Source organism: Chiroxiphia lanceolata, chromosome Z (assembly GCF_009829145.1).
Source record: "Chiroxiphia lanceolata isolate bChiLan1 chromosome Z, bChiLan1.pri, whole genome shotgun sequence".
Taxonomy (NCBI): Eukaryota; Metazoa; Chordata; class Aves; order Passeriformes; family Pipridae; genus Chiroxiphia; species Chiroxiphia lanceolata.
The window spans coordinates 24586180-24600595 of NC_045671.1; the positions used below are offsets into that span (position 1 = coordinate 24586180).

At 41.1% G+C, this 14416-nt stretch overlaps 1 long non-coding RNA gene across 3 annotated transcripts in view; it reads left to right on the plus strand.

Annotated features, from left to right (window-relative positions):
• Nucleotides 1-14416, plus strand: part of LOC116780872 — a 39769-nt gene that overhangs the window by 1458 nt on the left and 23895 nt on the right. For 2 of the 3 annotated variants that reach the window (XR_004354686.1, XR_004354684.1), the window contains 2 exons: nucleotides 103-224; nucleotides 1445-2959. This is a non-coding gene — a long non-coding RNA (uncharacterized LOC116780872). Of the gene's footprint in view, nucleotides 1-102; nucleotides 225-1444; nucleotides 2960-14416 lie in introns of those variants that run through there. The other variant, XR_004354685.1, reaches the window with a different exon arrangement.

Genomic DNA, 14416 nt, shown 5'->3' on the forward strand with positions numbered 1-14416 from the left:
GGGGCCTAGAAAAAGTCCCAGGTCCCTGATTTCTGCACAAAAAGCTGAAAGGAGGATGTTCAGGTAAATAACCCTCTTATTACATTGACAAAATTATTTCAGGCATCGTTCTGCTGGAAAATTTGGCCGGGATTTATCCATGAGAAAGGTCTTCCATAGCTGTTCAGCTCTATCCAATCACAGATAGTGAGATCTCAAGGATGGAGAAAAGACTACAGTCTTGTGTGAGTTTGGTACTAAACTTTAATCATCCATTCATTTTGCAAGCTATGATAACATAGACTGAATGCATAGTAACTTTGTCACTACCTCCAGAAAGGTTAATGTACAACAGACTCTGTAGAAACATCGAGATTCAATAGGAAAGGAAAATATTCCAGGATATGTAAAACAATAAATTATGACTAAGCTCTTTCTGATAGCTTTAGGAGAAATTGCAGCACATAGGCTTTGCTGACACAGGGACATCACTAAGACATCTGGGAAATACTCCATTGCTTAGCGATGGCAGCCACAAGGTATCTATCAAGTCAGTAATGTGTGTGGTCACCTAAAGCAGGGCTACACCGAATAGGACATTGGAGGCTCTCTTCTGCCTTTACCAAGGTGACACACTACTGCCAAGCAACAAAAATTTGGCCTCATGGACTCTGCAAAAAAAGGCCGTTTTAGAACTAACTTGTAGTTTGCTCTCCACACTTGATTAGTGTATGTTACTTGATCTAAAGAAAACCTCACTCTTTTCCTACTACTGATGATTTTTCTTCTAAAATGAAGTTGATAGAACTTATTACTCACTTCTTCTGAGTCCCGGTATTACAATGTATAAGTCAAGGCACTCTAATCTGCAGCCTTAATTTGCATGATCTTTGCGTTAGTACTGGTCAGAAAGCAGTTCATCTTCATTTCTTCACATTTCACAATTATCACATATTTCTTCTTTCTCTGTAGTCCAAACCATTCCTTTTTAAAGATTGTCTGAGCATTTTGCAGAACATACCTTTTTCTGCTCAGATGGTTTGGTTTTGTTTTTTACTCTCCAGTAGTTCAGCACTTCTGTGTAGTACTGAGTTTCAAACAACCTCCAGGGAACAGATAATAATACAGAATGGCTTACTTTAATCCTTATTTGTCATCATTTTTTTGGTTCCTGTTACAATGGTGTGCTCAGGTTCTTCCTGAATAGCCAATAAACTTTTTGTCTATGTCTTCATGGTCACAACGAATATAATTTTCTTCATGTTTTGAGGCAGAACGTGCTTAAACACATCTCCAGCATACTGCAGCTATGTGCTAGTTCTGCTCAAGGGAGCAATTTCATAGCACAAAGCCAGAGCAGGCAGCCTTTTCATACTCACACAGTAGAAAACCTAAACAATCCGTGCTATCTGTTCTAAGAAAAAGTAACCAACAATCTCCATCCCTGAACACTGTGTTCTGGCAGTTTTCCTCTAGGAGCTAATACACAGGAATACGGCTGAAAGTCACTCAGCCTAACCTCGTTGAAGCACCATGCAGGTCGGATGTGGATTTGGCTCAGTTCTGGAAATGCTCAAGTATGAAAGGAGAACAAAAGGATCACTTTCTGGATTTTTGAACAGCCTATTGGACCTGCATCCAAGAATGATGAGACAAGCAGCAACTGTTATTGCAACAGCATTTTGCTAGCACAAGCACCATCATTTCATTTCAATGCTTACCTCAGATATGTTTGGTAATGATAAAGTGTAACTGTTCTGTTACCTCTAATAGTTCAGTCACACCTAAATCAGTATTTTTGTCCTGAAGTTCTTTGAGCCTAGTAGAAACAGTGGGAAAAATCAGCATATCCCAGTTTGGTGTGGATACCCAACCTAAAATATTACAGGTGTTGCTCTACCTGAACTGTGTGGAATACAGATGAAATTGGACTGTAAGATGTTGAATATTAGTTGGAGGAATAATGATTGACACAACAAATTGGATAAGTTCTGTTCAAATCTGGGTAAATTTCTAAAATGGTCTGCTAATCTGAAGCTATGTAGGATGTGCTTGTGATCAGACAAGCAACGTTATAGAAGTGTCTTAATATACTCTATCTTTTCTTGTAACTTGAAAATATTTCAACTTTTTCTTACTGCATCTGAAAAGATTAGTACCAAAAGGATTAAAGGACCTTATGCTTTATTGTGAGTACAGATATGAATGTCAAATAATGCAAGCACAATTACTTGGATCAAGAACACCTTGAGTATTAGGACTTCGTAAACTATGCCCTTTTTTTTCCTTTTTTGTTATCTGTTGATGGAAGCTTTGATGGGAAAAACCTGAAACACAACTTTAGTCTATATAACTCTGTCTCTCTTCTTAAAGGTGGCATAACTGTACTTTTCTCTGAAAGGCTTACGTGCTGGAGGTTTTAATTAAAGACAAAACAGCAGAAAAGCTCACACTAAGTTGTCTTGCACAACCCAGCTAGCTGACTTTCACTGAAAGTGCAAAGATCCTCTGCACTCATGAAAGACAACACAAGATGTGCAATGTGGGCAGAGAAGAAAATTTTAATCCACAAAGCATTTTCATTTGATTACATTCCATGAAAACATCTATAATTCACAAAAGTGGTTTGGTCAAGACAAAAATAAGATCATCGGCTCAAGTTGATGTATCCCCAGATGAAAACACCTGACTTTGCAAAAGTGAATTGAACAGCCTCAAACAACCCACCTATTATCTGCATGTTAAGTTCAAGTTAAGAGTTCTGAAATTTTCATTCCTTTTCAGTTTAGTCATCTATTTTAAAATTAATCTGGAGAACACAAAGCCAAAATGTAAATTCTTCTTTACTGGCTTTCAGCTCCAATGTACTCAGAGAGGAAATTCCATGTTCTAGGAAAACCTTTCCAAAGGATTGAATCCAAAGTCATCTAAAAACAAGCACAGAGCTGTTTAAAGTACAAAACAAGGAAAGTAGCTCTTCAAAACAATCTCTGTACTGTGTTTTGTTTCCTGAATAAAATTGTTCTACAATGAAATTTCCTTACCTTAGTTTGTATTTAGAATTATAGAATATCTCAACTTGAAAGAGACCCCTCCTTGACTCCATCTGGAGTCCAACCCATTAAGTCCATCTCCAGTTTCCAGGAACTATTGTCATTTGGCATCAAATGGACTTTATCTGTTAGGTCTCTATCGGTTCTTAGACAGTTCTGTCTGCTGGTTAAATTGGATGCAGTGCAAATAAGTACTAAAACCCATTAAATATTTCTGTTTGACTTTTATAGAGAAATAAGATACTTCTTCAGATGCAGAAGTTTGTACCAAAACCGTATTGGAACTCCTTGATTCTAAAAACTGTTAGCTATTAAACTTCACATCTGTCTAGAAATTTCTTCTAGAAACTGACACACATGTTGTTATTCACAGAAGGGCTAATTCTACACTTCTTCTATTACAAAATGTAAAGATGTTCTCATATGCTTTCTCTATCATGCTTGTTGCTTTCCCTGAACTAAACTCTTCTTGTTGAAACATGTACAGCACTAAGGTCATACTAAATGTCAATAGATGGGGGTACTTGCATTGAAGCATTTAAGTTATCCACCTCCCAAAGAAAGAGGTGGAAAGTATTTAACTGAAAACTCTCATGCTCCACAATAGTGAGTCTCATTGCTGTGTAGAAAGTACCAGTTAGGAAAACTGGAGGACAGAGCTCCTCTCAGTCTATGGGGAAGAATTTAGGTTGGTGATTACAGCTGCCTGGCTGTTTTCAGTTGCATTCTTGGCTATAGGACTTAGTATGTCAGAGGAGAAGGCTAAGCCTGGATGGATCTTAAAGAACCTGAATAACGTGTTAACAGCGTGTATGAAATGCACCTTTTCCTCAGCTCTGACACCACTGGTAAATCTGTTGATCTGTGAAACCAAGTCATGAGGGATTCCTAAGAGCTTTGTCACGGGATAACTCTGTCCTGGAGAGAAAGACAGCATAGATTTCAACCTCTACACAGACAGAACTTAGACAGTGCCAAGATATATCTGTTTATTGACTGTGTCTATTGTAGCCTGTAGCTAATTTTAATTTCCAGAAGTCCTGAAAAAATGGTTCTATGTTTTGATTTCTATGCATTTCTCATCTCCATATAAATTCTGTAATGCATACAAAGAGTTGGCTGAAAGCACAATAGTTAGGGAGAGAATAGACACACTTCAGCATGGCTGTGGCTGGATTATATTCCCATGACATCTTATGTGTAAAACAAAGTTCTGAAGCACTTCCTATAGCTGACAGCTTCAGCCTCAACGCTGCAGCAGGCAACTAGTTAACACAGATAAACACGCCACTCATTTCTATCACAAGTTTTTCTGGGAAGCACCTTTTTTTTTTATTTCCATATCAGTCTTGAATAGTAAAGACTTAACTCAGAGGTCACTCTTACCTTCCATCTGTTCTTTATTCACTGCCTTCCACTTACTTTCTTCTGCATGAAAACACTAAAACACCTATTTAAATCATAAAATTGTCAAGGTTCAAAGAGACCTTCAAGACAATCCAGTACAACTGTCCACACAGCACTCACTGCTACACCTCTAAACCATCACCCAGTACCGGATCCAGATGCCTCTTGAACATCTTCAGGGATGTGACTCCACCACCTTCCTGAGCAACCTATTACAACATCTGACCACCCCAACACTGAAAAAAATTTTTCTGATATCTGATCTGAATCTCCCCTGTCTCAAATTAAGGCCATTTCGTCTGGTCCTCTCACTGCAGGCACTGTAGAAGAGACAGGCCCACACCTCACTACAACCTCCTTTCATGTACTTGTAGAGAGCTCTGAGGTCTCCTCTGAGCCTCCTTTTCTCTACGGACTAAATAAAACCAGTTCCCTCAGCCATTCCACCTAAGACAGGTTTTCTAGATCCTTCATGAGCCTTGTTGCCCTTCTCTGGACGCACTCTGGGATCTCAGTGTCCTTTTTAAAGTGAGGGGCCCAAAACTGGACACAGTACTAGAGGGGCATCCCCACCAGTGCTGAGTACAGGGGGACAATCATTGCCCTGGTCCTGCTGGCCACACTATTGCTGATAGAAGCCAGAGTACCATTGGCCTTGGCCACCTGGGCACTGCTGGTTTATATTGAGCCAGCTGTCAACCAGCACCCCCAAGTCCCTTTCTGATGAACAGCTCTTAAGGCACTCCTTCCCCAGCCTGCAGTGCTCCTTGGAATTGCTGTGACCCAAGGGTAGGACCCAGAACTTGGCCTTGTTGAATCTCATACCACTGTCCTTGGCCCATTTGATCAAGGCTGTCCAGATCCCTCTGCAGAGCCTTTCTACTCTCAAGCAAACCAACAGTTCCACCCAGCTTGGTGTTGTCTACAAATTTACTGGGAGTGCACTTGATTCACACATCTGAATTGCCAATAAAGATGTTAAACAGGACCAGCCTGAAAACTGAGCCCTGGGGAACACCACTGGTGACCAACCACCAACCGGATTTAGCTCCATTCACCACAATACAGCCAGTTTTTCACCCATTGAAGAGTCCATGCACCCAATCCACAAACAGCCAGTATTCCTAGGAGGATGCTGTGGGAGACGGTGTCAAATGCTTTACTGAAGTCTAGACAGACTACATCCACAAGTAAATATACTAATTCTAGGTATTTAACTTAGTAACCAATCATTTATTAATAAAATAAATTTTTTTACTAAAATATTTCAAGTTGTCAACCTATTGCACAAGTTGAATGGGTGTATCAGTACATGGACTTCGCTCCAAGTCCATAGAACGGACTTTCCATTAAAAAAATGGAAAGTGTGATTAATTTTTCTATGCTAAAGAACTTGCTTGGAAAAGGGTTTAGAATTTGGACTCTTGTTGCATATGCATAGTAGTACAAAAGCACTTCTTTAAGCTTCACAGGTGACACCTTCTATGTAGGAACAGGCACACAATTGATTGTACTTTATAGCAGGAGCTGACAACATGCCAAAGAAGCAAGAAGACTGGGAAACTGGTAAAAATGAAGAACAAAATAGTTCTTGAAGCCTTGCTGGGTAGTAAAAGCTGCATTGATCTCTGAAGCCCACATGAGTCAGAACATTTCAGCCAAAAGGATGAAAGATTTTTTTGTGAGAAGACCATGCTAGCAAGAACTGTTCCCCAAACAACTACTCCAAGTGTCACAGGGCTGGATCTATTTTACAGTATTAAGACCACACTCTAAGGCCACAGCAATAGCACTTAAGTGTTGATTTCCTGATGGTTTGTGGGATGCACTAGAGCATTTCTGTCTCCGCTTTTCTGCAGTCATGTTCCTTTCTCCTTTTCCTTCTCCAACCAGGGCCTTGGAAGAGACCTAAGGAACCCTACAGTAAGTCAAGAGTGCAGAGTTAATAATGGTAAAAGGGCAATGCCCCATCCCACATGGTGGTTTTGCATTCACTGAAATAAAAAGGCCTCTCCTCCTATTCCAGATAAACTTGCTTATTAAATACAGATTGACAGAAAAAATATCCCTCTGTCTTGGTTTATATACAAAACAGTCACATCATGCCCCCCACTTCTCTCAAAAAGTCCCAGATCAACCCAAACAAATCTCTTTAACTGCTACTGTAAGTTAAAAATTAAGTGGGGAGTGGAGGAAGAATTAGTTCTATTTAAGAGACTATAACTCCATAACATCTTTCATGGATGTACTATAGAAGTCTTCCTCACAGCAGAGCTACTAGCATAAATAGCAAATAAATCCAGTGTAAACAGCAAATTAACTGTTAATAATGAGATGGCAAATTAATAGAGTAAGGTCAATGTAATTGGGTACAGATTCACGAATCTGTGCAGCAAAAATATTTCAGAAATCCAAAGCTACGTTTACATTTTTCCATAATTCACAGTCCAGCAGAATATGTCTTGCTCCTAAAATGGAGAGCTTACTGACAACCTGAACTGTCTTTCCATTGCTTGATGGAGTGGAAAAACTGACATCTGTGACAGTTTCATTTGAGGAGTAAGTCCATATACTCACATTTGGGCTAGGGATGCCCTTTACTCCTGATGACCCTGTAGGAACGTTTCCTTTTTACCTTCATATCCTCTGCTATATTCAACTCCAGGTGAGCTTTGGCTTTTCTGAACCCATCTTTCTACAGTCAGGCAGCATCTCTATAGTCCTCCTGGGCCACTTGCCCCTCCTTCCACCTCCTGTACACCTCCTTTTTATGTCTGTGTCTAGCTGGGAGCTCCTTGCTCAACTATGTGGCCTCCCGCCCTCTTTGCTTGGTTTCTGCTTGTTGGCATGGACCATTCTTGAGCTTGGAGGAGATGACCCTTGGATACCCACTAGCTCTTCTGATGGCAAGGAATCAGAAAAGGCAATGTTGTTCTGCGCCTTCTCTGCCTCAGCCTTCAGGACTCCCAGGTCCCTGAGACCAAGGGGAAAGTCCAGGGCACTGTCCTCCTTGATGGAGTACAGTCAGGTTAGGAAGCATTTAAGAAGCTGGACTTACACAAATGCACGGGTCCTGATGGGACACACTGAGTGCTAAGGGAGCTGCCTGATGTTGTTGTCTGTGGAATCTCCACCAGTGAAGGAATGCAAAGCTTTGCTGGATATAGCTCTCAGAAACTTGCTAGAGCTGAGCCTGCTTGGAGTAGGGAGGATGGACTAGATGTCCTCTCTCATATTAGCCTTCAGCCTCTCATCTTCTCATCTTTTTTTCTTTCTGGGCAGGGATGGAATTGTGAGCTCCTGGGTGTCCCACAGCACATGGGTTGCATGAAGCAGGCTGCTCAGACATTGCCTCACATAACTGCCATGATAGCCAATGCCCAAGCTAGTTGAGGTAAAGGGAGAGGAAAATGCATATTTCTTTCCATACAGGTCATAGACCTTAACTTGCAATGTAAAGCCAGCAATGACAGAGTTAACAAAGATCATGAAAGCAGCTGTTTCAGAGCCCAGACCAGTTTTCGGCTTGAAAGCGTACCATAGGTTTGAGGAGAGTTTTTCACTATTGGACAGGATCCAGAATCTCACCATCTATGTTACGGTTTGCTCAAAGGCAGGCAGATTATGAAGAAATAGCAGACACATCTGTGTCAGCTACATTTATCCGTCTGCTTTTTATTTATCAACTTGGAAAGTAAATCGTAGACATCACACAAGACTGCTTTATGAGGATTAGTGCAAATACTTTGGCACTGACAAAACATACATATAAAAGCTTTTCCTTCTCAATGAGACATTTAAAAATTACATTTCCAGTGGATTTAATTACAGTTAAAAGCTTTCACCATGTATTCCAAGCTATTGCAGTGCCTACAAGCTTCATTCAAGTAGTTCTGTTCCTCTCTTGCCCAAATAATTTTAACATCAGGCTATTAAAAAGCATTACCACACAGTAGTCTGAAATACAGCATGGGTCTGTATGCCCCCGTTCTACCTTTGCTCAGGTTGGTGTTGGTACTGCCAACATGTGAAGGCAGAAGGCTAGTGTGGATATGGGGACTGAGAAGGAATAGCAAACAGGAGAAGCAGGGGGACAGAAAGTACAGATCCATAACACATTTTCTCCTGTGACTGAGACCTGCACCAGGCACCACCAGAAACCTCATCAAGCCATACTGTTTATAAAGCTACCAGGCGCTTCTCTGTGATCTCGTTATGCTATTAGCCTAAGCACACATAACCTCAATTGTCTGGAAGGGAGAAACCTTTCATTTCTGATTTAGTTCTGTGGGTACTACCCATTTGTTCCCATGACAACATTGGTTAAATGATTTCTTCTCCCTCTTTTTTTTTGTTCAGATCTCCTCCTTGTTTCTTGTATATTTCTCTAAAGATGTCAAAATCTCTTAAGAAAAAAAAGGTTTTGCTATACTAAGGAAGTTGAAGTAATCTATGTTCCCTCTTCCTAGTCATTTTGCCAATCCTGTCCTATACCTTTTTTAGTTTAGGTAAATCTTCCTATGCACAGCATGCTGAGTAAATGTCTCCAGTGCCTTGTATAATGACACTAATGTGTTCTTATCTCTACTGGAATTGATTAATGCGTCAGAGAGTTTTTGATCTTCTCCAGTACAGAGAAGCTGCGTCTTTGACACTAATGCACAGCGTGTTCGATTCTCACTCCCTGGGTCCTACATAGAGTACATCTGGAAGCTCTTTTAAAAGGATTCTAGTATCCCTGTTCCCATTTTACAAAGGCAAATCAGATGATGAAATAACTTGCCCAAGGCCACACAGCAGATTGATAGACAAAATTAAGTGAAGACTATATGTGTGCCTTGACCGACAAATGTTGTTGTCCTCTAGGCCACAGACTGCAAAGAGAGACCAAATAGGCCTTTTTAATCTAAGGGTTAGAAAAAATGAAGTTAAATATTACAAGTAAGGAGAATGGAAGACCTTTCCTACTAAAAAACAAGAAAAATTTCATCCCTCTATGAAGTTCTGTTGGGGTTATATCCATAACACTTTTGAAAAAAACCACAGGAAACATGTCATAGCACAACATTGCTTTATACTCACATGGAGTTTTTCATCTTTGCCGGGTCAGAAATAATTTCCAGCTTGCAAGGTGACATGTAGCTGTATTATGGGCTCAAGTAATATTGCCTAGGCGTGGTTCTGCAAGAGTTAAATTTTTTACTTTATCCAGTGTGATTAGCAGCAGCTGCTTACATGGCTTTTCATTAAGTACTCAAATGAGTGCCTGAAAGATTTTAGTCAAAGCCGCTGGGAACTGGAACTTTAGAAACCTCTGAATTTGGGACCTCTGTACCAAACCACTGTCCTCCACTAGGTTTCTTAGAATGTTGCCATTGTCACCTTTCTCTAAGACAAAGAGAAAGCCTCAGGGGAAGGAGATATTACATACAATTTATTGCTTGAAGCAAGGCATGAAAGAGTAACCTTCACTGAGTTCAGATCTTTAGATCTTATGAACATGTTATCCTGATTATAGAAACACAGAACTGTTGAGGCCAGGAGGTATTCCTGAAGATTGCCCAGTTCAGCCCCCTGGTCAGAGCAGGTCAGCCACAGCAGCTTACTGAGAGCTGTGTCAAGTAAGGTTTGCATATCTCCAAGGGTGGAGATTCCACAACACCTCTGGGCAACATGTTCCAGTGTTTGACCACACTCACGGGGAGGGGGGTGGGATGGGGTGGAAGGTTTTCTCATGTTTCAGTGAAATTTCATGTATCTCCATTTGTATCTGTTTCCTCTTGCTACTCCACTGGATGTGACCAAGAAGAGTTTTGCTCCTTTATTTTTATTCTCTATTCTCTATCCACTATCCCAAGCTTAACATAGTTAAGATCCTCCTGAGTCTTGTCTTCTCTGGCCTAAACACATCCAGCACTCACAGCCTCTCCTTATATGACAGATGCTTCAGTCCCTTCATCATCTTTGTGGTCTTCACTGCACTCACTCCAGTACGTCCATGTCTCTTCTTCACTGAAGGGCCCAGGATTATGTGCAGAACCCACATGTACCTGAACAGGACTAAGCAGAAAGGAAAGAGCCCCTCCCTCCACATGTTGGCAACATTCTAGTACAATCCAGGATGTCACTGACATTCTTTGCTACAAGGGCACACTACCTGCTCATGGTCAGCTTCTGGTCTACCAGAACCCCAACTTCTTCTCCACAGAGCTGCTCTCCAGCCTGTTGGACCCTCTTTCACAGGGTTATTCCTCAGCAGGTGCAATTTGGCATTTTCTTTTATTGACCTTTATGATGTTCCAGTTGGCCCATTTCCTCAGCCTGTCAGGTCCTTCTGACTGGCACTACATCCATCTGGTACATCAGCCTCTCCTCGCATTTTTGTAACATCTGCAGACATAAATGCAGAGGATGAGCTCTGCCCCATCTTCCTCACATTAATAAAGATAGTAAACAGGATTGGACTCCTAATGGCCATGGAGGGCACTCCTTGTACCTGTTCTTCAACTGGGCTTTGTGCTACTGATCACAGCTCTTTAGATCTGCCCATTCAGAAGGTTTTTAAATAATCTCACCATTCAGTTATATAACCAACGCTTCCCCCGTTTGTCTACGAGGGTGTTATGGGGTAGACAATTTGACATCTTACCAATGTCCAAAATTACAGTATCCACTGTTCTTTCCATGTTCATCAAGAAAGTCACCCTATTGTAGAATGCCATCATGTTGATCAGGCTTGATTTCTTCTCCATAAATCCATGCCAAATACTTTCAGTCATTTTCTTGTCTGTATGTGGTTTCTGGGATTACTTACTTCATTACATCATGAACAAAGCATAGGTCCACTCTTTGAAAATGTTTCCTATCCTGAGTGACCTCCACTGAGGGTGATCTTATATCACTCTGGATTTTACCACTGGTGTTAGGAGCCTGGAATGCCTGAGGGTGTTGTACCTCTAAAGAAAGAGAGGAGTAGGTCACTGAGAACCCCAGGCTTCTCCACATCTTTTTTCACCAAGGACTCTGCTCACTTTAACACTGGGGCCGCATTTTCTTTTTTCTTTCTTTTGCTGTTGATGTCCTTGTGGAAACCTTCCATGTTGCTGCTCACACGTGTTGCCATATTCACTTCCAGGTGAGCTTTGGCTTTTCCGAACCCATCTTTCTACAGTCAGGCAGCATCTCTATAGTCCTCCTGGGCCACTTGCCCCTCCTTCCACCTCCTGTACACCTCCTTTTTATGTCTGTGTCCAGCTGGGAGCTCCTTGCTCAACTATGTGGCCTCCCGCCCTCTTTGCTTGGTTTCTGCTTGTTGGCATGGACCATTCTTGAGCTTGGAGGAGATGACCCTTGAATATCCACTAGCTCTCCTGGACTCCTCCTCTCTTTGGGGCTGTCTCTCAAGGGATTTTTCCAAGTAGATCTCTAAAGGGGTTCCAGTCTGCCCTCTAGAAGTGCAAGGTTGTCATTCTGTTATTTCCTCTGCTACTGTCTCTCAGGATCCTGACCTTTGCAATCTCATGGTCACTGCAGTCAAGGCTACCCTGATCTTTGCATCTCTGACTGGTTCTTCCTTGTTTATAAACAGGAGTCTCAACAAAGCATCTTTCCTGTTTTGACTTCTTGATGACCTGTGTCAAGAAGTCCTTATTGACACACTTCAGAAACTTTTGGACTTCTTGTGGCCTGCTGTGTTGTCTGACCACCAAGTATCAGGGTAGTTTAGTGCCTCAGGATCTCTGAATGTGAAGCTTCTTCCAATTGTATGATGATGTCCCTCAATGTCCCTTGTCTATATCTTCCTCCTGAGCAGGTGGTCTTTGTAGCAGACACCTATTACAGTATCACCCACACTGGTCTGCCCTCTAATCCATAAGCTCTCAGATGACTTTTTGCTTGCGCCCAGGCAGAGTTCCACACATACCCATTGCTCACTCACATAGGCGGGATGGAACACTGTGTAAGGGCTGGAAAACTCATTTTTTTATACAACAAACTCACAGATGAGCACAATGTAGGCTATAAAGTCTGTGAAATTTTGATTATGTATTCTCTATATTTGGCAAGATGACATCTGTATTTTGAACTTTGTGAAGGGCAAACATTTCATCTTTTAATACCCAAATCTTAAATTAAATCCTGCTGCAGACAAATTCAAGCTCATGTCTATGGTTCTGTACAAAGAAAATATGCAGATAGCCTGGATAATCTTAGACAACAAATACAAAGTTTAAACAAGGAATGGAAAAAGAAATACTGACATATCTGAATACTTAATATTCGGTTTATGCAAATTAAGCAGCCATGCAATCCTGGAAGGGGTCTTTCATTTTAATATCTCCCAGAGGATATGTGATAAGGGGTATCAAGACGGCAGATTTAGATTATTTTATGACCCACACAATGAGGACTTTTGATTGACTGTGAAACTAAACTAGCTCCTAAGCATGCGTCAACACAGCATGAGACACTGAATGAATGAGTTCTGGATTAACACTGCTTTGGGAAAATTTTCTGCATAGCAGAAGACTTTAAAAAGTCACTTGAATTGTTGTGCTTTTGAAGGATGAGGGAGCATGAAGGAGTTCTCTGCACTATGTCAGCTACCAGCACTCTCCGTCCTAACGTCATTCATGTTCTTTAGATGTGTCTTTGGAGTCAGTGCATGTTGGCAATTAACATGCAAGGTGTAAAGAGGAAATTGCTGTTTCCAGTCTCAGCCATATTTCCAGGTGTCACTACCTCATGTCACTGACTTCGTATGCTTCACTTGGATTACATCTTGCTGGCACTTGGCCTTCCCGTTCTCCCAGTCAGGATGAACTGAATCTATGGCATAAGCCTGAGGTTAAGAACTGATTTAGGCCTTACTGCAACCCTGCAACAGCATCACTGGTAAGCTTTCTGGCCAGTATATTTCAGGTTGTTCTAGACAAGCACTTATTCATGGTACTGTAGTTCAACAGCAGAAATAACCTGAAAACAGACATCCTCTAGTTTATCTCTGATATTTTAAAGCTTAATCCACAAATTCTTTTTTTTAACCCTGGAAGTCTCAAAGCTTCTTTAGATTTATCCATAAGCTAGTTCAGGATAGAAAAGGTGTAGCCCAACTCACAGAAGCTTTTTTTTTCCTCAAAGACATTTGCTACTATTCAGTCACGGTCAAAATCAGAGGCACTGTCACCTTTGCACTCACACACAAACAAGATTACAGAGATAACCAAAGCACGACAAAACCTTGTGGGAAGGAGAGATTGCCAGGTCCACCAAGAAGAAACTTTTCTGGATAATGGTTGTTACTCAATGCTACTCAGCAGCTTTCAAAAAAAAAGAAAGTGGCTTCAAAGAGTTTGAAAGTCTGCTGTAGGCATAATAATCTCTCTACTACACATCTTTAGGAACAAAGGGGAAAAAGACAATTTTTACAGCTTTTTCTTGTTAAGGAGTTGTAGCAAAAGGTTAGTGTTTAAAAATACACTTTATCAGCAACCAACTGACAGTAGTTAGAAAACCAAGATGTTTAATTCCATGTCTGGTAGTCACTGCGTGGTGCAATGTATTTCCAGTCACACAGAGGAACCAGTTCTGTTGATGTGGAGGCAGTTCTGGGAGTAATAAATGGGTTCTGCAACAACCAGCATGTTGAAAAGTCAGACACCCTATCAGTGTTAGGTGAAAGTTGCTCCAATTAAAGCATCCAGAACCACTAGCCTGAACTTTTTTGAATTAAAGTGTTACTTGGTCTGCTGGGGATGTTAATACAAGAGACAGAGCCAGGACTCAAATGAATCCCAGATAAGGTTGGTTTAACATGCCAGAGGAGTGATGAAAGCAAGGAGTTTTCTCTGCCTCTCTTACCATGATCACACAGAGCCATCCAAAACACATAAAACATCATATGGTGGATTACTTGAGGAGTCCAGCCCTCTTTGCCCAGAAACAAAGATGGGAATTGCTAGTGTTTATATAACACT